A 27,330-nucleotide genomic window follows, 5' to 3' on the forward strand; every position below is an offset into this window, starting at 1 on the left:
CTCAGTAATCACAATCAGTCTCTAAATATTCTACAAATAACCCAGAGGAAATGGGCTTATCATACAAATAGAAATGGCAGACAACTCAAAACCAACTTTAAAACAAACAGAAGGAAGGGGTCTTTCAAAAAGGGAACTAAATCTCAAAACACCACTTCTTGTACTAAGCTCTCTCAAAAGCAGCCAAGGTACTGCTCCTCATTTTAAGCAGAAGAGAGCCACAGAAGTGTGCCAGCATCCTAACTTGAGAGTACACCATTTACAAGTGTTCTGAATTGGTGAATTCATCGGTTTCTTGCATTATTATCTCATCAGAGCACAGACAGAAAAGACATCCCTAGTGCAAGCACATTTTCTCCATTGAACTTTTAGACACAAATCTAACTTACTTTTAAAGGAAAATTGTTTCTTAAGCCTGAAAGAGGAAAACGACCAAAAAACAACAGAGCAAAGCTTTCCCTTTAAAAGATCCTTTGTCAAAAGGCAAATTTCCCTGGTTCCTCTAGGGACATCTTCCTCACAGAATTCTCTCTCCACCAAAGCACCTTGAGTTTGCTTCTCCTCATACAACTCCTGGCCCTTAAAGGTGGAGCCTGTTTGCTACAGCAAAGAGAAGGGAGTGACAGACAGGCTGTGGCCAGTCACAGAGGAGGCCTACTTAGAGAAGAAACACTTCTGCAAATGTAAGCTGGAACCAGGATTACTCACCCAGAGAAAAATAAATTTCCTAAGAAGGTTTTGCAGCTCCAGTAGTTCTAGAACACACCACTCACCACAGGTATCACCCACTGTAAGTCAACTCAACACTGAGCTCAAAGTACCAATGGGGTTATCCTCCAAGTATTTTAGCACACAAAGCAAGACTTGGGCTTGACTGTAGCTCTCCCATGACACAGTGATGACACAGTTAGCTCCACACAGTATCTCCCTGCCTCCCACGCAGCCTATGGCAGTGGACTGACAGATGTGGTAGTTACTTAGCAATACTTTGTGGTTATTTCACCCACATCATTCACATAGACAGACAATGCAGTGCCATCGTTCCATAAAAACTTTTCTCTCTCCTCCCACATACTGTTCCACATAATAATTTACATTATTATATGAACGAACAAAATAATGGCTTATGCTTTGTAAAAACTAACCATCCCATGAGCCTTTAAGGATCCTACTGCTGATCCCTTTGTCCTCTGGGTCTCAAACAAAACTACTCTGCATTATCTCAAAGGAATGTGATTGCCAAGTGAATAAGCCTAAGGAGCTTAGAGCAAGAACTACCTTCCTCTGTTTGAAAACATCCCACCATATCATGCTAAGCAGCTAAGCCTCATGCCCCCAATCACTCCTGGTTACAGTCTGGGGTATGGAGAGGTGTGTACTGGAGGGGAGGCTAAGCCAAATGTCTCAAAACACTTATGACAAACATGGTGGCCTTCTAGAGATGACCTGAGTGGTTGGTATATATTTTGCTAATGCTAAATGAACTAAATGAACCCTAGTTGGTCTGCCCAGGTTGTGGTAAACATTGCAGTGTTTCATTGCAGTGATCCATAATGGACTTCACTCAATTTCTCTCCACTGCCATTCAATGCATAGCTGCATTCAGATAAAAACAACAGTTAATGTGTATTAAGCACTTTCACTGTTCTAGGCACTGTTCTGAGACTTTTACAGGCATTAGCATATTTACTTTTCATATCAACTCTATGAAGTAGGTATTATTAGTATATCTACTTGACAAATGGGAAAACTGAGGCACAGGTGAGCAGCATGCCAGAGCTGGGATGTGTATCTGGACTGTCTAAGACATCACACGGCTTATCCTGCATCCCTAGCACAGGTCTGTGACGCCAGTGTGGTAGGGCAGATTTACAAATAGTGGTCAGATGCGGGAGGCACATGTTGGAAGACAGTCTGGAACAGCAGGATATATACGGCAGTCAAGACAGTTGAATTCTTGTCTCCATTTCATCATTAGTTGTGAGATTTGGGGCAAGCTGCCTTACTACCTTAACCTTAGTATATTCATTCATCTGCACAACACTCGTGTGTGTGTGTGTGTATGTGTGTGCATGTGTGTAGGGAGGGACTGAATGAATGTCCCTTCTCTCTCTAAAATTCTACAATAGTCTACTGTACCTGGTAAGGTTATTAGAATACTATGTGCTACTTAAAAAGTACTAAAACAAGAACCTAAGTAGGGGATGGAAAGCAAAAGAAGTCTCATAATTTCTGTTGGGTAAAAATCAAGTTTATAACCTAAACTGCCTGGTAAACCCCTGGCCAGGAGTGACAATTCATGCTTAAGGCAGTTAGGTAGTACCTAACTTTGTGGTGGCTTAGTAAACTGTCCTACTTGTTATGGCTTGTTAACTTGTGTTCCTGTGTGTATGCATGTTTGTGCACAGCACGGAAAAGCACGGAGAAATAGGTTATGTATTCTTAGCAAGGACAACTCATGAAAGCAGTGCCTGAGGAGGGCTGGCAATGCCTGGAGTAGAATTCAGTATCACCCCATTTAAGCTTCAGACAAAGCAAGTTCCACTTTCAACTATCCGATAAAACTGAGAGTTCTTTATAATACTTTATTTTTAAAAATGTCTTTTTAAACTCTCCCTCTCTCTCTCTCTCTCTCTCACACACACACACACACACACACACACACACACACACACACACACACAGAGGTTTTAAAACCCACTAGCATGGAGGAATCAATCGCCCTTACTTGCCACGAAGAGAAAGGGCTCCCTGGATCCCATATGGAAATGGAGAATGGAAGTGCAGGTGTTGTTTGAACTGGATAAAAAGAAGGATGCTGGTGAGTGGGTGGGCTTTTCTGGGTTGCACCCAGCCAGCTGGTATCAACTAGTCATGCCTGGATGACTCAACTATGATGATGACGGACAAAATTCTCTTGAGTTTTTCAAGAGACAGTTGTTTGCTGCTAACAGGCATGAACCATTCTCAGGAAGTCTCAGAAGGATCAGGGAAGGAAGAGTGTTGTACACTGAGCCACACGACCTGTAGAAAAATCCTGCGTGACTCAGTATATGAGGGTAACAAAATGAATTTAAAAGCATAAACTAACAAAGGGTCCCTGGCCCCTTTCTTTGTTTAATTAGTACCTACTCTATTTGTAAGCAGAATACTCAAGGCCAATGGAGGTATACAGCTGATAAAGAAACCCTAGCTACTAGCTGTAGGAGCAGGAAGGCAGTGAAGAGCCCCTCCTCTGCTGTTTCCAAGGCCAACAATCAGATGGACTTCACCATTCTCCCATTTTAGTCGGTACTTCAAGTGTCTTAGAATCCCAAGAAGGAAGTAGTACCTGAAGCCTACTGCTGGATACACAATGAGACTGAGGATCACACCAACTAGCATTTAGCCCACAACCAGAGCTCCTTGGACAAAAACCACAACTACTCTGTATAGCATCACCATTATCCCAAAGCAGCTCAAGACTGCACAGTTCCAAAGTTCACATGCCTTTATAACCCCTCTGTGCTGCAGAGACTGCTTAGAGGTAGGCTCTTAGAGGTAGTTTATTTTTGACATAAAAATGCTCTCGCCATGGGCTTAAATGGAAACATCTTTTTTGGATCTCTTCATAGCAATCTAAATGTTTTCTTTATGGGTGCCTAGCTGGCTCAGCTGGTACAGCATGTGACTTTTGACCTCGGGGTTAAGTTCAAGCCCCATGTTAGGTGTAGAGATTACTTAAAAATAAAATCTCAAAAAAAATAAATTTTTTTCTTTAGTTTTAAGATGAGTTAGATCTCACAAAAATTTATGGTTTTACTAATATGCTGACTTTGTTAATATTCAGTCAATGAGAGCTCTGCAGCAAAGGTTTTAGACATAAATATGTATCAAAGAATGAGTGCATTGACTAAAGAAAGCCTGGTACAATGTTAAGGTACAGAGGTCTTCATCTTAGGTTCCTTTTTGTCAGAACATTATGGAATCAGGCACGGGATTTTCCTTGGGCAGAGACCCATAAATTTTCATATTATTCTAATTTTTAAAAGGATATATTCAGTTTCCATGTTGTTTTTTCCACTGTCAATGCACCACTCTAGAAAGCTATGTCTCTGCTGTGGTTGTTAATAAAAGATAAAATCATCAGAAGAATTACAGGGACCCATAACTGAAAGTTATTGTTCTAGATAGATAAATACCAGCATGAGGAATTAAACTCACCACACTTAAAAATCTAAGCAAGGGAGTCAGACATTATTTAAATTTTTCTATTTTTTTCTCCTTTATGCAACAAAGTACCATAAGAGGCATTAGGAAATTCCCTCTCCCTGAAAAGATGCCTGCAAAGAACTCTGCATCCAGAAAACTCCTCTTCTAATAATAGCTTTGAGATACAGCTTTAAACCTCACCTAGCACCCCTGAGCGAAGGACACCAAGAGATACAAAGCATAGAGGAGAGTAGAAAAGAAATGAGTATGCAGTAATGTCCCTTGTTGCTAATTTAAGCTTTATGCTTAATGGAAATAATACAAAAAGCATAGTGAAAATACAGGCATTTTCAAGTATACAGAATGACTTGATAATGATGATGATGACAGTGAAGATGGTGATGACAACCAACATTTTCTACACACTGTGTTAAGCACTTCATGAGCATTATCTTAACCGAAACACCTCTAGGAAGTAGGTATTACTGTATTACTGTCCTTTTACAGGACAAAAGGGAGGGTTTTTTTGCCCAAGGTAATACTGCCAGCTTGGGCTATGAAGATAAATCTCCTGATAAAGAAACAGGTTCTTAGCCCTACATGTGATTCTAAGCCATCGCATACTTATAATTCTAGCCCTAAAAGAGGTCCAGCAGTTAGCTTGATGGGATTATATAAAATAGTTATGGCAAGACTTGCATTAATACTCTTTAAATCTTATAAATATATCCATAATTACCTAAGAGCTGTAGCTTCCCAAGGATAAACTATGAGTTCTGGTAATTACTCATCAAATAGGAAGATATCATAGAAAGAAAGTAAAGGAAGGTCCCCCCTTCAATCCCCTGGGAGTTCTCAAGAAGGTGGAATTTTCTACAAGGTGATCTCTCCTCTATTCTTTTCCATATAAACAACTTGAGGTAGACATGCACACCTTCCATCAGAAACTTGAGAACTCTATTACTGATTACTAGTTTCTCTAATTCAAGGCCTTATGTATAAACAATCTAGAGTACACTTTATTTTGGCTAAATAATGATCCTTCTTCCATTCACCATATTTATAGCTCTTACTATTCTATACCCTTGAACCCAAACCACACTGAGATTAAACCATTTCCACTGAATACTCTGAAGCTAGAAAATCAAAATAGAACACACTGGATGTGCTTGCAATTTCAACCACAACTCCTACTCCACCTTAAATAGAACGGACTACTTTCTCATGGAAAAATAAGATTTATTACTAGCAAAGTTAGAAGCACAAAAACAATAACTTATAAGGGAAACTGTTCACCAGTATGGTCCCTTTGCAACAGATTTTAACTGGGAGAAAAATAGAGCAGTCAAATTCCAGAATAATCTAGTCTGCACAGCATTTATTTTGGGTATAAAGAAAATGACGTCATTATAGGATTAGGATCTGAAACAACTGTCCCATACAAAACTGGTTACAATGACCAGTTCATTCCAAATTGGTGGGAAAAGCCTTGTACTCAAGTCTAGGAATGTACGGCCATGGATGGCTCAAAGCATGTCATGGGAGTTCACTAACTAGCCTAGGTTGTCTAAAATCTTGTTATTTAAATAGAACAAAGTTTTAACTTGAGGGTAAGTTTGTTCTAAGGAGAAAAAAATCAGTAGGTAGAAATATATTTAGTAAATTAGAATTTTTCTTCAAAAGTAAATAGCATCTTTCACTATTACTATTCTGACTTGAGACTATATTACTCATACAAGCTTGGCACATCTATACAGATAATATCTTGAAGAGGACGGGAAGAGGAGAGACTGTCACATCAGCAGTAAGCTGGAGAAATCTTGCAATCTGCTGGAGTAGTTGCCCCCTGGGCCGTTGGTCCCACTGACGTGGCCCTGTCTGTGGTCCCAGAATTAGTGATATAGGCAGGGTGGCAAGTCCATCCTCAGTCATCGCTCCAAGGGTACTGGACAGGGCTTCAGGAGACAGGTACTTCCAAACTAAGAGAGCTCTGTAACCACCACATCGACCCCCTCTTAGTTATGTCAGCTGCACAGGCCGGGACTACTTGAGTTCTCTGACTCCCTCTTCTCCCTCAGGTGAAGCTTCGCACATCACATTACTACATCAGTTAGGACATGGCAGAAGAGAGAAACACAAATAAATCAAACTATAACCCAGTCTAAGAGTTTGACAGGAGAGAATACCGAAATTAATGTTTTGAATAAAATAAACGTATATAAATAAGTGAAATGCTTTCTATTTCTGCTGACCAATAGCACAGATTAACTAAATGCAATTATAATAATCTCCACTCGTATTGATACCCTTCCCTTAAGTCAGTGGTATAAGCCTAAACCAAAGCATTCTCCAGGACTCCAAAGAGTGGCATCCCTCACTGAGATAGGATTTATTTTAAACTCAGGGCAATCTGCCGACTCTGAAGTTGCCTTGTGGTACTAAAAAAAGTAAAAATAGGGAAAGGAGATTTTCAGATCTCCTCATGACCGGAAAATATTCTTGATAAGCCATTCAATGCAGGTACTCAACTTTATCAATCAGAATACAAATGTTTTGATTGGCACTATCATTATCAAGAAGGCAAAGGCAAATAATTCCCTGAAGAAACACTGATGTTCCCTTGCTAACCCTCACTTAGGGTTCCAAAACACAAGGAGGTCCTTTAACCTGGATGCCAAGAGACATTTATTACAAGCTGGGGAACAACAAATGTCCTTGAGGCTTTTGTTGAAGAAAAAACAAACAGAAAGGGAGATCAATAGAAAAGTTTCTACCACCCCACAGAGGGAAACATTCTCCTCATGAAAGTACAGATAGTTCAAAACTTCTGCCATCACTACAAGAAAAATTCAGACTGGAATCCACTCATGTTTCTGGGAGGTCGTTCTCCCCACAGAGAGAGGCTTAGACTGCTGATGCCTTCATAAATGCAAAAATCAATATACTAACTGAAAAGAAGAATCAATTTTAAAACATTGTGGTAACCTGGACTTAGTGCTGTACAAAAATAAGACAGCCTCTGCCTTCAAGGAGGTTGTAAGCTCTATACAAGGCATCAGAAGAACCTGACTGTTGTTACTCTCCTTTTCCCTCACCGCCACTCCTTTCTCATGGTCTCGCAAATGGAAGAGGAAAATTACAGGGTCATGGCATGTTGGCTCTGGAAAAAAAAAATCTAAGTATTGCCTAGCCCAACTCCCTCATTTTAAAGACAAGATCCCCTCAGAAATGGTAAGTGACATGCCCAGAGCCACAGAGCTAATGTGAAGTACTAGAAAAACCCCAGGCTCCTGACTGCCAACTCCATACTTCTTCAGTTCAAAGAGGAGAGAATAGTTCTCCTAAATGCAGGGGATACAGTATCCAGACACTGGATAACTAAAAATCGAGAGAGAATTACATGGACTCTAACCTCCTACATTCTGGTTTCATTTCAGCTGTTGTGGGTCACACTTCTGCTTTCATGTGAGAAACAAGGACTTTAAGAAGGGATAAAGAAGATGCAACCATCAGTCACTTCCTTCGGCCAAAAGAAGGAAAATACCAATAGCCTACTATCTCTGTGCTCATCTTCAGAGCAGAGTGCATTTGGGATTTCAAAATAAGTATTTCTTATCAGCCAACTTAGACTGAAAAAGGGTAATTGGTGGCTGTTGCTTCCATGGAAGAAAGATGCAAAAGTCAGGCTGTGTACACAGCCCAAAAAAGACCACAGAAGAATGGAAAATGGCCTCTCCTTCCACTTGCTCTCCATCTTATCAATGCTCTGAGCATGTTGCTAAATTTTGGTGTTATTCTACCTGCTCCAATTCCACAGTCTCCTCACTATTTTTCAATCTGTTCTTGTAAAGAAGATTCTAGTTGGTCACAAAGAGCTAATCTAAGGAGCCAGAATTAGTATGATTTCATAGAGTCAAGTAATGGATTTTTGGAGTTGGAAATACACGTTGTGAATTTTTTTTTAAAGATTTTATTTATTTATTTGACAGAGAGAGACACAGCGACAGAGGGAACACAAGCAGGGGGAGTGGGAGAGGGAGAAGCAGACTTCCCAAGAAGCAGGGAGCCCGACACGAGGCTCGATCCCAGGACCCCGGGATCATGACCCAAGCTGAAGGCAGACGCTTAACGACTAAGCCACCCAGGCGCCCCACGTTGTGAATTATTTAATCTAATCTCATTTTCCATATGAGTGAATGGAGAGACAGGTTAGGAATTTAGATATAGACAGAACAAGGGCCAGAGCCCAAGTCTTCCAACTCCCAGCACAGCACTCTTCCTACTGCCACTTGTATCACCAGCAGACACAGGACTACTGTAGACATCCACCTTCCATAGACAGGTCTGGAAGCAACCTGAGCTTATAAGAGTCTCACTGGTAGATGCACAATGGCTACAGCAACATAGCAAGTTAAAGTCCCTGTCCGTCAGTGGCTATTGAGGCTCAGGAAGATAAGAATGTGGAATGGAGAAACAATTGGGGAGACATGAGCATGGCTAAATAATCAGGGAAAGGAAAAGATCCCATGACAATTTGAATTCTGAGGACAGAGGAGACAGGAAAGGCGAAGAAGGACAGCAGGAAGGAGAAAACATGCTATCAAAAAAAAAAAGCTAGTGAAAAGAATGGCATCGGAGCACAGGAAGGATAGCTGGTAGCCATATAATATACAATATTTTGAGGGGAAAAAAAATACCAAAATCTTGTTATTTCTTCACAATGAGACTTCCCCTTTAAGCTCTTTAAGAAGGTATATCTAATTCAATTTTTAATCAACTTGGTGTACAGTTAGAGCAGACTGCTGTCTTCGGGTATGGTTCCATAAAACCGAGTATAACACAAGATAAATATTACTTCTACACTAGCCAACCATGGGTGGATTTTAATACTTAACACATACTGGGTGGGGCAACCCCACCCTTGGCTCACAGCCTAGTTTCTGTAGATGGATCTCTCAGCCTATTGCCAGAGCTGGCCCCATGGCTGTGTGGCTCTGAGACCTCCCAAGAAGACCTCAGTGCCACAGGAAGAGATATTGATGACTCAGGAGATGGCCCGCTCTCACTCTGCAGCAACCAAACGAAGCCAGACATGGAGCGAAGAATCAGTAGGGAGCAACGCGGACATTTCAAACGTCTACTGACTGTGGCTCACGTGTGAGTGCTGTTTGTTCTCTCTCAAGCTGGGATACTTCTGGGAATAGCTGTGTGTGTGTGTGTGTGTGTGTGTGTGTGTGTGTGTGTGTGTGTGTGTATGATAGTGGGTGCCTGCTTTTGTTCAACCTAAATTTGCCGTATGTGTGTGTGTGTGTGTGTGTGTGTGTGTGTGTATGATAGTGGGTGCCTATTTTGTTCAACCTAAATTTACCGTGTGTGTGTGTGTGTGTGTGTGTGTATGTGTGTATGATAGTGGGTGCCTGTTTTGTTCAACCTAAATTTGCCGTGTGTGTGTGTGTGTGTGTGTGTGTGTATGATAGTGGGTGTCTGTTTTGTTCAACCTAAATTTGCCAATGAATTTGTTAATAAAAATGTTTTTCTCCTTTAAAAAAAAAAAAAAGAAGAAGAAGAAGGGCGACTGGGTGGCTCAGTTGGTTAAGCAACTACCTTCGGCTCAGGTCATGATCCCAGGGTCCTGGGATCAAGCCCTGCATCGGGCTCCCCCTGCTCTGTGGGGAGCTTGCTTCTCCCTCTCCCTCTGCCTGCCACTCCCCCTGCTTATGCGTGCGCTCTCTCTCTCTCTGTCAAATAAATAAATAAATAATCTTAAAAAAAAAAGTTATATTCAAAGGATTGGGATGTGAAATCCATATTGCTTACCAATGAGGAGTCCCAGAATGATCAGTAAATTTACCAGGACCCTACTGAGAAGGTGGGGCCCAGAGACTAGGCAGTTTCTCATTATATTAAAATACGCCAACATGTTTTTGGCTGTGTTTCAAGTGGATACTTTGGTTCCCTCATTTTCCAGCTTAAGAAAATGCCCAGCAATTTCCATGGTGAATTCAAAGTTATAGTCAAGGATGGGACACACCAGCTTCCCAAGGTCAAGATGCCAGAAAATGCAAAGCCAAACTCATCTTATACTGACTTAGTCCTTAGGTTTATTCTTCATTACCTTCTAAACCTATTGGCCATATCCCCACCTCCAATCCTGAAGCAGCACTTATATGTTTGACATTTAAGCAGGTATTGATCTACTTGTCACAAAGTTTATGCAAGGTAAATATCTAAGACCTCACTTTTGGAATTAGCAAGAAGTGTGAAATCTTGATCAACAGAATCTCTACTTACATTGAGACTGAAGGGTCTACAACAGAGATAATCCCTCTAACACACGGTCATACACTTGGGCTAGACTCAGCCAATCACATAAGAAATCTGTGTTCCTCTTAACCAACCATTGACTTTTGAAGTCATGAATCCTGGAATTCTTTAGCTGAATTATTTCAACAAGGAGGAGTCTTTCCATGGGTCTCTAAAAGTTGCCTCAGCTGACCCAAGGAACACAAGTTACAGCAGGCAATGACTGTCTCACACTACTTGGACCAGTCCAAAGCCTTCTGATTTGTAAGCTGCAGAGACAGTTTTTAACTGTCTTTTTGTTTATCTTTTAGCAGCAAAATACTGAAGAAATACAAATGTTTCCCTATAATTCTGTCACCTAGAAATGCAGTCTTGTCCTGGGAAAGCCAGACTAAAAATGTCCACACATGATAAATGTGTTCCTCTAGTGAATAAGATTTAGATAAAGAACTTAAGAACCAGGATGGATGAATAGTACTGAGAACTAAGCCACAGCAGCCTGGCAAAAGGCCCCTCCTCTGCCCTGAAGGGATTATTGCCTCCAGCTAAAAGAATACTCAAACTCCATTTCTTGTCATGGTGGCATCTCTATTTCAGCTACCACCTGCCATGGCGTCCTTTTTCTCTCTCTCCCTTCAGGTACTCATAGCTCCCATAACAACAGATCTGAGACATGGAAGCCCTAATCAAAGATGATTAGTTCCAGATGACTACAAAACAAAGCATGTCAAGGTCAGGAATCATAGGCAGGAGAATATGATACTCACTCTTAACACCCTGTCACCCTTAAAGGGTTTTCATTATATTTAGATCTCACAAGTCAACACAGCATCCCTCAAGTGATGTTTAGCCTCATTACTCACTTGTTTTATCTTTTTGAAGACAACTGTCCTAAGGTGTTTAAAAGGGGAAGAAAGAATTGGTCAGTAAGATGATGGATATAATAAGGTAGAGGAAAGATAGAAACAGGAAGATATTTAGTCCACCAACTCCACCCCCAAAACAAAAAAAGTCTTCTGTCCAACCACCTTTGTTGTACAGAGAAGAAAAGTGAGAGATCAAGAGAGGAAGTGACTCTTCCCAGGTCTCACAATCAGTAGCAGAGTTGGGTCAATGGAGATGATCAGGGCCTCAGTTCTCAGTGCTTCCTCTGCTAAAAGGTAGGGTCTCAATAAAAGACTAGCTAAATCAACAAAAGGGAGTGGCTTCTTTGAGAACATTCTAAGCACAGAAATTATACTGCCCTAGCCCCTTCTAAATGCAGGCTTCTAGGTATGCCAGGAGCATTCAACAGCAGATGGGACAAACAACCCTCACAAAGAGGTGGGATGAAGTCCAATGACACCGAACACTAGAGAGAAGCACGGTTCCTCCCTCTCCAAAGCACAAATAGTTTAACATACCTAAGCCATTCAAGAGGAATAAGCCAGTCCTCTCAATATCCATTAAGAAAAACAAATTTAAAAACCCACAGACCACTTTGCGGTCTATCTAGCACTTTCATATGCATTACTGTATCTCACCCTCACAACAGTCCCATTTTCCCAGTAAAGAAACAGAGAACCAAAGAAGCCTTGCCCCCCCCCCCTTCGGCTCACAGCTGGTAAGCAGCAAGGCTGATAGCTGAGCCCCTTTCTTCCAACTCCACATTCAGTGCACCTACTTGTATCCTCCCTCCACCCAATGTTATTAATGATAAAAAGCCAAACACAACAGTCGCTCAAAGAGCTGACTGAACCACACCCTCTAGCCAGCTAAACAATGACTAAAATCCTTGCTGGAACCCAACACAGGCTCTGCCTCCCCAGAATTTCAGGACTGAGCATTCTCACGGTAGGTTCAGACCCAGGCCTGCCTTGCTATCATGCATGAACTCTGGCCTGATCACATGAATCACAATAGTGTGGCCACAGCTGGACCTGTCAAGTGCATTAGGCTCTTGGTGACACAACCCAGCTGTGCGGGCAGGTTCCCTACAAGAGTGCTCCCAAACATTCCAAACATTGTGCTGCAGAACTGGAGGGAGGAACTGAGCTGCACGGGGAGCTGGCAAATCTGACAGAACTTTCCATTCTACATCTGCACTTTTGCACCAGTAAGGCAGTTTAAAAACTGGTTCCCAAAGAGCGCACAGACCATGCCTTAAAGAATACACTAAAAACCATCAAGAGGTTCCTTCTGAGAAGTCAGAGCGAAGTGGGGAAAAAAGAGAACTTCAATTTCAATTTTTACCATTGGCACATATTCGTTTCATATTTTTGAAAACTAGTTCTAAATTAAATTTAAAAGCCATAATGACTTCCCGGGAAAGTCATGGTGACAGAGAAACTGACACTAGACAAAGTAAACTAATAACACAGAAGAAAATCACTGTAAACAAAAACTTTAGAAACACTGATCTAGACATGAGACCTTTATAAAGCAAAATAGCGAGAGACTCATTTACAAATTGTGTGAATTTTCCTTTCACAGTAATAGAAGAAATGGAAGAATTTTTGGAAGACCAAAAAATTTGTTAGTACTTAGGACTTTATGCTAGGCATTTCCACATATTTTATCTTATTTTTTTTAAGATTTTATTTAATTATTTGAGAGAGGGAGAGAGAACACGCTCAAGCTAAGGGAGGGGCAGAGGGAGAAGCAGGCTCCCCGCAGAGCAGGGAGCCTCACGTGGGACTCAAACCCACGGATCATGACCTGAGCCAAAGGCAGATGCTTAACTGACTGAGCCACCCAGGTGCCCCATATTTTATCTTATTTAATCTCAATAACCATGGAAGAAAAGATATTATCCACAAGTCATATTCCGGGAAATAAAAGTTAAGGAGCTTCAAACAGCTGCACAGCTACCAACTCCTGGAGCCTAAAGATAGAAAGGGCCAAGCTGGAAATACAGATAAACCCTCTAAGAACAGCCACTACTGCATGGAAAAGGACAATCTGCACCTACAGAAAGAACACAGAAAGAATGGCCCGGTTCTGACAATCACTTCAGTTTTACTCCTAGTGTGGGTCACATTCCTCCTATGAGGTACATGTGTGTGCAGTCCTGTGTTCCATATTCAAAGATGATGGAATGGATACACTATCAACAGGACATGAGCATAAAGAAGTTTCACAAAGTGTTGATGGATTGCACTGATCCACCCCCTTTCTCTCTCAGCCCTCCTTGACACCTAAGGCTCCGTTCGAGAGAGGACTTCTGGGGCAGCAGCGGGGAAGACTGCCTTCCACGAGGCACAGGGCACTACCCGGAACCCTGCCATGCTTATAGTGTGGGCACACCCACAACTCCAAGTTCACAACAGCCATTCTCTAAGGTCTAAGTCCTCTCATGTGCTTGATGTAAGGAAGGGCAATTTAAACATAACAATAGCTAGTTTATTAATATTTACCGAGCTTTTATTAATGCAGGAGATATTCTGCTAAGTGCTTCCCATGTATTGTACCTCAGTTAATCTTCACAACAACCACCTCTCAGGTTAGGTGCTATGACCATCTCTAGGTCACATATGAAGAAACTGAGATTGAAGAGTGGTTAAGTAACTTACTAGAGGTCAAATTGTAAAGAATAGAGATAAAACTCAATCAATGAGCCTATAATTCCCAAGTCCAGGCTCATAACCACTATGCCTCTCACTAAAATATGTTTCACATCCTTTTTATCAAGCATTCTCTTTGCCCTTTGTTATTAAAGCTATGAAACAAAATATTCAATTAGAAAGAGGCTTTTTTTTAAAATACTGATGGCCAGGTAAGATAAATGACATTATAAAATACTACAAATATGAATTTAAAATTATGAACTTAAACACTGTTATCAAGGCAAGAAACTTCAACTTCCCCAATACATACCCGCAAATACATCTGTTAGAATCAGCTGACTGTCCTGGACATTCAAACGCCAGGGTCCTCACGGGCTCCCAGGTGTTCAGGAATCCTTTAACCCCAAGCATCTCAAGAATGGACCAAAAAAAATACCAACACACTGGGTTCAAGTTCCCTCCTTTACCACCACTGACCTTATTTATGAATATGAAACAAGAGAGAGACCTTCTCAGAGATAAACTGTGGAGCTGAAATTCCCTCGGTTCCAGAAAAAAATATTCCCTATGCCTTTTTTCTTTAGATAACCAGCTAGCATTTGAAGTTTCAAACCTAATGCTAAAATCTAAGACAAATCACGTTTCTACACTAACAGCACAGCCAACTTTCCCTTTAGAGCAGTGACACACCAAAATTTAAGAGTGACAGCCTTGCGCAGTAGTCAGAATGGACCCCACTAAATGATCAAGCTCAAACAAACTGGTAACCTTCCAATGCCTGGATTCAGTTTCAGAAAAGGTAGCTGAAAGCACACTGTAGTCTAGGAGCACCAAGCTATGTCCGACCACCTCAAAGAGCAGCACAACTCTACTAAGGAAGAAAATCTCATCCTGTCCAAACATTACAGACCCTATAACAAATACACCCTCTTCATTTTTGTCAACCTTATTTAGAATATATATGAATTATCATTTTCCTAAGTTTCTGAGACTTTCTTACGATGTTTTCCACTTTAAATAAAACAGTTTAAAATCCAAGGAATTTTTCTCTAACTACAATTATATATAATCCAGTACTGTCTAGGACCAGACAAAGAAAATAAACTGAATTCCAGTTACCTCTGTCAGCAAACAGTCTGCCCATAATTTTATCAGGAATACAAAGAACATTCTCCTGTTCCAGCTGCTCAGCAAACCTTCATGTTCGGCAAGGCCTCTTTTAATGTACTTATACAGCTGCTTCTGTTGGGAGTGCGAACCGCTACACACTGGCTCTGCAGTGACATTCTCCCCGAATGCCACTATGTCCCTCAGGGGCTGAGGGATAAGAACTTGAAAGAAGTGAAAGGAGCCCTCCCTCCACCCCCTCTGCCTAGCCTCCCCTCTCAACAGGCAGCTTCCCTCCAAAAGATCTGCTTCAAAAGTCCAGACCCAGTGAAGTCACACATGACCTCACAAACCTCCAACTTAACTCTTTAGAAGCCAGGCAGCAAGCCGACAACAGGGAGAAAGGGCAACTGTCTTAGCTGATTTGGAGTGGTTGCTCTTACAGAACAAAGAGAAGTTTGTCCAACATCATTTAAAAAAAAGAAAAAAAACAAAGTAATTTCAGCATTGTTCTTCCATAACAGCACTAAGGTTTTTGAAGTACTGTTTTTGAAGACTATAATTTCTTGCAGCACACACATTCTGGACCTAAAAGAATGACTGAAATAGGAAAAATAAATCTAATTCATTTATATTATATAAAATTCACAATCTTATGTGATTTGTGTTTCCTACTTTCATTCCTAGTTTTGATTCTGGTTTTCTGCTATCGTTAATGTGAAAATATTCATTTGCCCTGTTGTGGAGTCCTGCCTCAGACAACCAGAGGTAGACGGGCGACGCTCACAGCGGCCAGACACCGGCCACCGCGGCCACGCAGAAGTCTCAGAAACGCGGAGCTCCGGAGCTCCCGGCGTCCGACCAGCGCGCGGCCACCAGACCCAGCTAATGGAGAACAGAGTGCGCAGCACTCGGAGCCCCTCTGGGGAAAGGACGGCAGCCTTCTACTTTAGTTTCTTTCCCATGCTTTTTCTTTGGGCGCCAGCTGTTTTTGTTGGGATATCGGAATTATTGTCGGGATATCGGAATTATAAGGATTAGGAGGTAAAATACCTAAAAATCACTTTATAAATAGAAGTAGATAAAATTACATCCTCTCAAAGAAAATGTAATATGCCCTTTCAAGAATGCCTTGGTTCACCCAGAAAATGATTATAATTTACTGTCCAGCAATTTTATTCCTAAATATACACCTCGCCTAGAGGAACTCTCCCATAAGCGCACAAGAAGCCACAAATTAGAACGTTCACTGCCATGCCATTTGAGATAACAAAAATACAAGACAGCCAAAGTGTTCATAAATAGGAAAATGGAAAAGTAAATTATAGTATACATTCATACAATCAATACTATAAGCAAATAAATTAATAAATTAGGACTTTATGAATCAGTTAAGAATGAATTTGAAATGTTGAGCAAAAATGTGAGTTACAAAAGGAGAGATGAAGGTAGCGTTTATATAAGGTTTAAAAACGTGAAAAAACACTAGTGTTGACAGATGCACGCCTATCTAGGAATGACAAACACCCACAGGTCATGGTTACCTTAACGAAGAGAAAGAAACGAATGAGACCATGGAGGCATTCACAGGAGTTGGCAATTCATCTGCAATGTTTATTTTTTAAATTGGCTGGTGAGATCACAGGTGTTTATTATTTCCTACTCTTTTTGGTATGCCTAAAATGTTTCAGAAGTTGTAAAAAGTCAACTCATAATGGCTGCCTTTGAGTGTAGCAGCACCTGTTCAGTCTAAAAAATTAACAGAAGAGGCAAAGAGGATCACAGTTCCCTCAGCTCCTAACTCTCAAGTCCCCAGATCCGAGCACCTGTTACTAATTCTGCCTCAGTTTGGCTCTACCTGGACAGTCACCCTGCCCACTCCCCCATGATCATCTACACATATCTACCTCTGCCTTCAAAACCCGCCACAAAAAGCGGCACTTCCAGAGGGCCTCCACAACACCTCATGCCAGAAGTAGCCCCAGGCTTAGAACCTTACATCTGGCTCGGCAAGCCCGAACTAGAACTATTTGTGAAATTTTCTTATCTGCCTCCTCTCTGGAAGACACCTAGTACCTAGTAGAGAGCAGCGGATAATTAAGTTCTTTGTTAAGCAAAAACCGAGTGTCTGGTGTGTGCTGGCCCCTGTAACAGAGGTTCTGAGTCTCAGAACTGAAGACTTGAGAAGATCACGGCCTAAAAGGAGAGATGGGCCCATACCTGACTAAGTACAATGTTACAGGATGAACCCTAAAACTACTGTTAAATGAATGCTGAGTGTGAATAAAGAACTTTTATGATTTTGTTTTGCAATAATTATTCAATACCTCTTATTTTCTCTGTACTAAAAATTTTATACTACTATTCTAGACTAAAAAAAGTCACCTTCTCTTTTTTTTAAACTTTTTTTTTTTTAAAGATTTTATTTATTTATTTGAAGAGAGAGACACAGCGAGAGAGGGAACACAAGCAGGGGGAGTGGCAGAGGGAGAAGCAGGCTTCCCGCCGAGCAGGGAGCCCGATGCGGGGCTCGATGCGGGGCTCGATCCCAGGACTCTGGGATCACGACCTGAGCCGAAGGCAGACGCTTAACAACTGAGCCACCCAGGCGCCCCAAAATGTCACCTTCTTTGTGTTGAGGTGCAGCTGCTAAATAGATAATTATAAAGACAGTAAAACAAACTGTCATTAAAAATCCTCACCTTCAAGTAATCCAAGGCTCTTAGAGTTATTATTACAGATACACAACACCTTTGTCAATCTGACCACAGCCCATTCATATCAGGTGACTTTGAAAAAGTTTTAAAGAAAACTTTTAGTTTAAGCAGTGTTATTACTGATAATAACAGCCAACATATTTTGAGTACTCATCAAGTGGAAGTAAATTATTATCCCTTTTCCCAGATAAGGAAGTTGAGGTTTAGGGAGATAATTCACCAAAATTTGAACCAAAGCAGTCTGACTTCAGAACCCACACTCTTTATTTAAAAAACCATACTGTTTCCTACCAGGAAAATGGATCAACCCCTATATTTCTAGAGTAAGGATGGGCACCCTATGTTCACTACACCAAAGATGAAACAAGAAATCATTTCAAGGTTCACGGCCAGGACCACTCACTTTTACAAACCTCTGCCACTAGCACAGTAACCCTGCTTACCTGAGAACAGGGACTGTCTTACTGAGCTTTGTATTCTGCCTCTAAACAGTTTTCACCGCATCTCAAACTTTAAAGTACTTATGAATCACCTCGGAATTTGTTAAAACACACATTTTGATCGAGTAGGTCAGGGGTAAGCTCTGTGGTACACATTTCCAACAAACTCTGAGAGGTTGACAGCCTAAGCTGACAACAGAATCACCTGGGAATCTTTCAAAGCTATCACTGTCCGGATGTCACCCTACACCAACAGAATCAGAATCTCTGGAGGTGAAGCGTGGGAAGTCGGAATTTTAAAAAGTTCCCTATGTAACTCTAATGTGAAGTCAGGTTAGAAAACCCTATTATAGAGCTTTCCTACTTTAGCTTGGTCCGTGGACCACTGTCCTAGACCCGTGCTTCTCAAACTTCATTGTATACATAAGCCACCTGGACATCTTAAAATGCAGATCCTAATTTAGTGGGTCAGAGGTGGGGCCTGACATTCTGCACTTCTAACAAGCTCCCAGGTCAATACTGCTGGGAAGCAAGGTGGTAAGTAGAAAGATTAAAAATCTCAGTAGTTCAGTGTGTGTGATTTATTACGCTTTCCTTTCGTAATTCTTAATTCAGAGACCAGGAGAATACTGCAGATGGAGGTTTAGGTGCAGGCATATGAAATAGCATATGGGGTGCAGGGATTATAAAGGTAAGTCATTTATCTAACACTGGTTTAGATGTAGTTTAATATTAATCCTCATTAGCATTCATGAGAAAGATTATATTGAACATAACTTGTAGCATGGCCACTCGGGTACTGAGTATTAAGGCTCTGCTAGGAGCTTGAGCCAATTTAATACAGACTCTGTATATCAGTTTATAGAAAGCTTATGAGATCCACGGTAGAAAAAGAAAAAAAAATATCAAAGCACTGGAAATGTACCCATTTTGGGTTCTGATAAACTGGTACTCCTATGGAAAATACCTTCAAAGAACTTTATTTCTCTTTTTTCTTCTCCAAACCACAAATCAATGGGTAACATTTCTCATCCAGTACTGCAAATCTTGTGTTAAGTGACCTCTACTGAGAGGAAATGTTATTGCTTCCTTTAAAAGTTAAATAATGCACTGATATATGAATAAAAAGATTGCTGCATCATCCCAACCAGTTACAATATTAACAGCCAATCCAGTTTTTATTTAGACCTGCGATTGTCCTTGTAATTAATATATATGCCCCAACATCTTTTATCATTTGAAGTCTTTTAATATGGTCTTTGATAAAAGATCATCCACTTCAGTGAGCATCCCGCAGCACTCCTCAGTGTAATATCCACCATTACCCAGGGCGCATTACTTTAAGTTGTAAACTACAGAATTAGAATGTTTCTAAGAAACCCTATTTCAAATCCAGCACCATTTCCCGAAGTCATCACCAATTTATACAAGAGGCACTCAACAAGTACTAAGAGCCCAAAACCACCAGAGCCAGCCAGGGCCAGGACTGTCTGGGAGGAACTGAAAGGACATCGATGACCAGAGCACATAGCTTTTACACCGGGCCCCCTGATAAACAAGGTGCTGTTGGAGAAATGAAGCCAGCGCAGAGAGCTGCCAGGAAAGTCACCTTAGGGGCTATTTTCTACAAATATGGAATCAGAAAGACGCACAAGCAGCACTCTTGTGCTCCTGTGTGTGCATCTCTGCAGTGGCCTCAGTGCAGCCCCCACCCTTCAAGAGTTTGCTCGTGTCCACAGCTGCGGGCCTCACCTCTAAATGGTGGCTCCAAAGTCCCTGCAACCAACCTTCAATCTCATATTCCCACCAGCATTCGTACATAAAGCACCATCACTCTCCTCAAATTTAACCTGTTTAAACTGACCCCACTATAAGCTATTCTCCCACAAACCCTGCTGATCTCCCCACTTCCTATTACTTCTGTCATCTAAGCTTGAAGTCTCACTATGATTTTGACTCAGCCTTCATGTCCTATATTCAAACATTCGCCAAATCCTTGCATTTTTTTTTTCTTTACCAGGCTTTTCTTACCTATTTTCTTATATCCTTTAAACTATTACTCAGAATACTACAAAACTCACAACAGGTTTAAAATAAATATCCACCAACTAGAACTTAGCAAATTCTTACAACAAACTATAAATTGAGTGGTAAGATTATTTCCATTTTACCAATAAGGAATCAGAGGCTCTCTGAAGTAAAACAACCTACCCAACATCAGGCAGCCAGTAAAAAGGATGACTTGACCTCCTGGTCTTCTGATTCTAAATCCCCATATTTATGCCACCCTATACCTCCTGGTCTTCTGATTCTAAATCCCCATATTTATGCCACCCTACCACAGTGCGCTGTACTTTATGAAAAAAAGTGAGATTTCAGGAAGTCCAGTAATAAGTGTGCCAGGCAGCTTAGAGCTGGGAGGACACTGCTGGCAGCTCAGAGGCTGATGCAGGATTTGAGCACATGGTAGAGTGACATGGACATAAATTTTGATTTATTTATCTCCTACTGTGTACACCAGGCATTGTCATGCCACTTGATTTTCTGTTCTTGATTTTTGTCACCTGATTAATTTCATTTGCTTTTCCTTCCTTTACCAGATAGGGATTATTCATTGCATTTTATACTTGGAAAGGCTCCCAGGTTTTCCATAATTACTCAAGATTACACATCTAGTAAGTAACTGAGGCAGGATTCAAACCCAGGTATGCCTGGCTCTACCTAGTAGAGTCCACATCACTTATCACTGAGCAAGAACCCCTTTTGGTAAATAAAAAAACAAAATCCATTATAGCTGCTAGAAAAGCAGAAAGAAGAAGCTAGAAAGAAAAAAAAAATTAGAACCCATTTTCTGCAGAACTAGTTTTAAAATGTAAAAGAAAAGGACTAAAGAGATTACTAGAGCAACGGCTACCCTATAATCAACCTATGAGACAGCAGAGCTTCCGGCTTCTAATGATAGAAGAAAAGTTGGGTACTCAGTGGCCTGCCAGGTCTCTAAAGATGATTTCACAAGATCAAATCTTTTCCTCGGTCACCAGCTTAACTAATACCATGTTATTTTAATTTCTTATTTTAATACTTATACATTATATTAAAATGCCTGCAGGTTTTAAGTTGGAATTTCAAAAAAATTTTTGAAACCACACTTCACAAATTTCTGTATTAATCCTATTTCATGTGACTTTTTCCTAGACAGAAAGACACTAAAGAAAGAGAAAAACTGAGGAAAGGGGATACTTTTAAATGCCAGCATTCCATGTGAGAAGGGGAGGGAGAGAACAAGAGGAAGGCAAAAAACCCAAACTATCAAATTCAGAGTGGACCCAAGACTGGCTGGAGCACTCTCCTCAGGCATACCAGTTGCACGCAGATGTAATTCACCTCCTCTGCTGTACTCCACATCCTGAGCAGTATCTGAAAGAAAAACTAGGAAGCTGAGACATAAAATATATCCATTACACTAAACAGGTGATTTTAAAAAGCAGTTTTATATATTTCAGAGAACCAAAAGAAAGCTCCTGCCATATTACTGTATTTGATATCTCTCTTTTCCCATCTGTCCAAACCCAAGCTCAATAGAAATGGACAATATTCAGCTCTCTTAATGGTCACAGTGACAACATTTGTGCCTTTCAGTCTTCAGGTCAGAACTTACTGATTGGAGTTGCAATCATCAGATGATAAGCCAGCGAGGGAGAAACACCCAGACACAAAGGAACCCATTGGAACATGTACAACTGTAAGTCTCTAATTATCCTTTCTAATTTTGGAGCCATGTGACTGGACTTCACACAGCACTGCTGACCCTATCAGCCTGAGTGCTCTGTAGCGGACCACAACGGGAGGGGATGCTCCTCTTTGCTCCTTCATTAAAATATTGTGTTACATTCACAGGGTGTGCTCTTTCCTGACTGACACGCAGCTCCCTCGCCAATATTCAGTGTTCAGAGCACTCAGAGCACCTGAGAGAATTTTACTATTCCTATCCAGGTTTAGTCCAGGGTCTTAAGAATTTTTTTCACCTTATAAAGAACGATCTAGGGGCGCCTGGGTGGCTCAGCCGTTAAGCGTCTGCCTTCGGCTCAGGTCATGATCTCAGGGTCCTGGGATCGAGCCCCACATCGGGCTCCCTGCTCAGTGGGAAGCCTGCTTCTCCCTCTCCCACTCCCCCTGCTTGTGTTCCCTCTCTCGCTGTGTCTCTCTCTGTCAAATAAATAAATAAAATCTTAAAAAAAAAAAAAAAGAACGATCTATTTGATATCACAAAGGTAAATAATGCTTTAAAAGACAAATAGTGAGCACATGTACTCTTTGAAAATGTCCCTTCCGACCTGATACTAGAATATTACAGATTTGAAATGTCTTATTCTCTGAGTTAAGTGGTGAGAGAGAGAGTATCGGGGAACACCAACCCCCTCTGGCCACCAACGCATGGCCAAATCCAAGACTGGAAGATGTTGCTGAGAGATAGAACTAAGTTTTGCTGAAGCGATACAACATCCTCATCACCGTTCCCAAACATTTGCACCTGTCTTTCAAGAAGCCACACAATAAAGAAGTGTCATCCTGCGTTCAAAAGAAATCACTGTCAAGTACTGCTGCTGAAATCACCTTTAATGACAAAGTAAAGGCACATATTGAAGTAGAAAAAGATTTTAAAACATACCTAGGCAATGCCAAATATATTTTTGTTTTGAAACCAATAATAAATGGACTCTGGAGCCTGACTACCTGGGTTCAAATCCTGGGTGTGCCATTTACCACCTGGGTAACTTTGAGCAAGTTACTCAGTTGTGCTATGCCTCAATTTCCTTATCTGGAAAATGTGAACATTAATAGCTTCTTTCTCCTGTCTTCTTATGAGAAGTATGCACCATGTGTTTACTAAATAAAACCTATAGGATGCCTTTGATATAAAATTGTGCTCAGAGACAACCTAAGTAATCTTATAATCTTTTCTACTGGCTGAGACCTAACATTTTATACATTAAAATCAATACTTCAACAGAGACGGGCTTAATTTCTTGGTTCAGGTCTAGCTAGAATCAAAGAAGCATTATCAGGGAGATAGTCATATCATTAGTCACTAGTCATATCATTAGTCATATCATCCCCTTTCCTTTGAGCCTTCTTCAGATTCCCTTTATTTAATATGGTCAGACCCCCCCCAGTCCACTGCCAACGGAACAGCAAGGCTGGTGAATAGAGACAAAATACTAGGCATGTGCACTTGTTTTATTTAGCACTTTCCTTATGTAAATGTCACATTTATTAATAAAATTGGAAAAAAATTTTTCCCTTGAATCCTAACACTTTGACCCTCAGTGTTTGGTTGAGGGAAGTCAATCAGGTTGGCAACTGTGCATTCTAATCTGGATTTCCTTAACAGGCTCAATAGTCTACTTCCTTACCTCTGCAGAAGAATGTTTTAATGTAGAAGAAATGTTTAAAAGCCTGCTCATTGATTACTTAAAAGATTTATGGAGACATGTTCATTATCAATTTGGTAAATTTTTTCTCAAACACACACACCATCACCACCACCACCAAGTTCTACAATTACCAACTCAGACTCCTGGTACTATAGACCTATGAATGAGAGAAATTAGATTTAGAAAAAGAACAAAGGTGTGAGACCAGGCAGCCTAGAACAGTGAATGTATCTGGTCTAAGAGTCAGACTATTTGAATTCTGGTACAGGATCTCTCACCAGGTAAATCCATCCCACCAAACTGGGACTCGGATTCTTTACCATAAAAACAGGAAAGATTATCTAAGGCCCCTTCAAGCTGAAAAATGTCATAATTCTTCAACCTACAATTCTTCTGATGCTGCAACTTGAAAGCACCAATAAGGCAGAGAGGGTAAAGAAAAACATAACAGTCATTCTAGTTTCTTTAAAATTTCTTAGGATCATTGAGCCCACTCTATTTTTTTTAAGCTGAATAGAGACACATATCATAAAACAAAACCTCTTCCACCTATAATCATTTACTATCTTATGCCAACTCAAAGACCACAAATAGATCCATCCAAGTCACCAGCAGGGTTCAAGGAAGGGTAGAATGACCACCAGTTCAGGAATCATGAGGAAGAATGCCAGAGCTGGGAGAGAAGTTTGGGTGGCACATCTCTAAGATGCTTCTCATTCAGTACTAGAATTCCATCTTATTTTTTTTTAAGTTTTAATTTAAATTCCAGTTAGTTAACATACAGTGTAATATTAGTTTCAGGTGGGTGTTCAACACTTTCATTACAACACCTTGTGCTCATCATACTAAGTGCGCTCCTTAATCCCCATCTCATCCATCCATATAATACAAATAATATATATTTTTTGTTAAAAAACAGTTGATTTAAATATCTGTTCTCTCTCTCTCTTTTTGTTTTTGTTTTGTTTTGGGGACGGGGGGGTTTGTTTGGATTCTTTTTGTTGTCATTGCTGGTGACTTGTGCCTTTTTTTAACAGGAAAAACAAGTTCATTATATTCATATTTTTTATTTGTATTTTCAAGACTTTAAACATTTATGTTTAAAAGTGAGACGAAGAATAATATTTGGAAACTGATTCTTGAAATAATGCAAGCTTATAATGTATCCCAACTTTCTGACATAGAAGATTTTTTCTATAGTGAACTCCCGTGGGCGTTCTCCAAGTATTAACCCCTGGACGATAGGAATTGGCTCCTGCGTGCACACGCGTACACACCCCCACACACATCTGTCTATACATACTGGCTTAAGCCAAACTCTTGTCTTGCAGATGTAGAAATTGTTGCTTTATTTCTCTGATAAAACTGGTTTTAGACAAAAAACAGGGATAATCACTCTCTTAGATCATGCTAATGTTAATAGAGAAGATGCATTCTTTTCTTTCTTCTATATGAAACTTGAAATGAGGAAAAGCAATTCTAGTATAAATCATGCAAGCATTATAATTACTATATATAAGAAAATCCAAGAAGATTCAATCACTGTATAGAATGGTAAAGTACCAACTCATTTCTTCTATCAATCATATTGTTAAATAAACTGTGCACCAAAAGACAAAAGGGTGGTCCTTCTTGAATTCATGTACATGGTATTAACACATGGGGGGACGGGGTTGCTCTGAAAGTGCTGTTGCACTCCCTATTCCCTATTTCACCCATCTCCCTACCCACCTCCCCTCTGGTAACCATCAGATTGTTCCCTATAGTTAACAGTCTGTTTCTTGGTTTGTCTTACTACTGGCCAAGATCTCATGGTTTTACAGTGCAGGTAACGAAGCTTTGTCTTGAGATGGACTGAAGTATACTGCTGTCTAAATGTGAGATGCTAAAATACTGTAACCTATGATAATACTCTTCCTTAACTATATCTAACTCTGCCCTACTAAAAATGATTGGCACCTATGCTGGCCCCAATCATGACTACTTCCTATTCCAAGTAAGCAGACCATACATTTGATAAAACTTTCACCTAATTCCTTCCTGATCTGACTCGCTGATGTTCACCTCTTCTTTTTATTTACTTACCCTCCCTGTAGCTTCTACAACAAAGCCTCTCAGTCACAAAACCTCTCAGCTCCCCAACCTATTTTTGGGCCTGTTATATAAATAATTTCAACTCACCCCAGAAAGTTGGACCGAAATTTTAAGAAAATTATCTGCATGCCTATACTACTGCATTTTATTACAACTTAGTTATCAGAGATGATAGTGAAAAAAAAGGACAAAAGAGTAGAGCAAAAAGGTCCCCCCTCTGAGGGGAGGACCACCCTCCTCAGAAACATCTTCCCCTCAAAGATCCCCTCCAGAGACACCCTCCCTCTCAGGGACGCCGCCCCTCTCAAGAGATACAGGAAGTCTAAATGTGGACTTAGCAGCCAAACCAATTCTGATTCACAACACCTTTACTCAAGCTCCTACTTTATACCAGGCACTATGCTAGTTGCTTAAATCTGTATTAACTCTTTAATATAGCCACATAGCATACTGGATATCATTAACCCCATTTTGACAATAAATAGAGTGGGTATCAGAGAAAATAAGTGGCTTGCCCAAGTATTTCAGACCAAGGTCTTCTGCTTTTGAGACTAGAGATTTTTTAATTATCTCACTAGTTATCCAAGAAGTCAATCAACATCCATGGTCCATTTCACATGGCAATGCATAGCTGCAATGCTGTAACATGCCAGTCTTGAATGTGTTCATCCAACGAAATCCAGAAAATGCTCAACATAAGATGGACTGCTCACTAAGAGAGGCTCATTGGAAACCTGTAACATGAATACTCACTTAAAAAAAGCACTGACACTTTTTCATACAGCTTTAAAATAGTTTATCTCCATTTAACCTCCCCTCCACCTCTCCCAACACACACACACTGACACACATTAATTCAGGAAAATTATATTAAAACCAAATTCACAAAATCGTTTGAAGTTTAGTATTCCCTGGGCATTGATCAAGATGCTAAATGACAGGTAAATCACCTGAGGATGATGAACAAGAAGAAATGAAATGCTGGATAATCCACAGACAGACAGGGAATCACTAAATGACAGGTATGGCACATATAAACAATGTAATTTGTCATCTTAGCTCCCAGATAGACTCAAATCCTGAAGTAGAGAGAGGAAGTATTTACAGCCTTGACCAAGTATCAGTTCTACCAAGCATTCATATAATCAGATCCTTCCCCCACCATCTCAGGAACAGGAAGAATGCCCGAAAGAGCAGGACCTCACAGAGCCAAGGCCTGGAAGAGACTCTGGTGCCCAGCTAACCCAACACCCTCAATTTGCAATTAAGGAATTTCTGGCGTAGTCAAGCAACCCGCTTCAAGTCATCAACCACTATCAGTGCCAAAACAGGAGTCAACAGCTCTCAGTGTTCTTTTCACGGCACCATACCACGGCCACCAAAGCTGCACCACGGGAGGTGACACCTACTCCTCACCCACGAATATTTGCTCAGGATCCAATTTACATACTGTAGTCCAGGAAACATCACCAAATACAATAACCACAGCTTGCCAATT

The 27,330-nt window shown here is 40.6% G+C and overlaps 1 protein-coding gene across 7 annotated transcripts in view; it reads right to left on the minus strand.

The window, feature by feature from the left end:
* The window catches only part of PSD3 (pleckstrin and Sec7 domain containing 3), a 586,658-nt gene that overhangs the window by 369,527 nt on the left and 189,801 nt on the right, over window positions 1-27,330 (minus strand). Inside the window, exon 1 of one of the 7 annotated variants that reach the window (XM_078069544.1) lies at window positions 15,159-15,365. The exons of the other annotated variants lie outside the window; for them this stretch is intronic. The gene's annotated coding sequence lies outside the window, so the exon portion shown is untranslated. Of the gene's footprint in view, window positions 1-15,158; window positions 15,366-27,330 lie in introns of those variants that run through there. 7 annotated transcript variants of the gene reach the window in all.

The sequence above is a fragment of the Halichoerus grypus genome, chromosome 3 (genome assembly GCF_964656455.1).
Source record: "Halichoerus grypus chromosome 3, mHalGry1.hap1.1, whole genome shotgun sequence".
Lineage (NCBI taxonomy): Eukaryota > Metazoa > Chordata > Mammalia > Carnivora > Phocidae > Halichoerus > Halichoerus grypus.